Source organism: Panthera leo, chromosome F2, assembly GCF_018350215.1.
Source record: "Panthera leo isolate Ple1 chromosome F2, P.leo_Ple1_pat1.1, whole genome shotgun sequence".
In the NCBI taxonomy this organism is placed as follows: Eukaryota; Metazoa; Chordata; class Mammalia; order Carnivora; family Felidae; genus Panthera; species Panthera leo.
This window is the reverse complement of record NC_056695.1, coordinates 23,102,925-23,103,480: the sequence shown is the minus strand read 5'-3', so window position 1 is coordinate 23,103,480 and position 556 is coordinate 23,102,925.

The following is a 556-nucleotide window of genomic DNA, read 5'->3' as shown; positions in this document are numbered from 1 at the left end:
TCTCCATTTTGCAATCACAAAACCGATTAATTGGGGGATGGGTCCCAGGCCTTGCCCTTTAAATTCTCCACGTGAGTTTTAATGTGCAGCCTATTCCATTAGGTAAGTATACCACTGTCCCCATTTTTAAGATGAGGGGTTAACTTTCCCTCCCCCAGGATCACCCAAATAAGTGGTGTGGCTAGTATTAGGTTCCAGGTCTAATTTGAGTTTTCTTAACCAGAGGAGCTAAGGAAGGTGAGTAGGGAGCTTGATGAAAACAGAAAAGTGTGTTTGGGAGCACCTTCAGTTTTGTCGAACCTGAAACCGTGTATTTTACTAGGGCTAAACTTGCAGCCCTATTTGGGGTCAAGAAATGGAGGCAGAGGGTTTAGAATATAATTTGGCAAAAGTATTGATGCTAAAATCCTACCGCGCAAGTCAAGGTGCTAGGCTTAACTGGGGAGAGGACACCTAACCTTTCACCAAAGAACTTAGACAAAGGACACCTAGAACATGGAATGCGGGTTGCCATGGTGAGGGGACTGGGGGTGGGGGGTGGGGGGTGGGGCGGGGA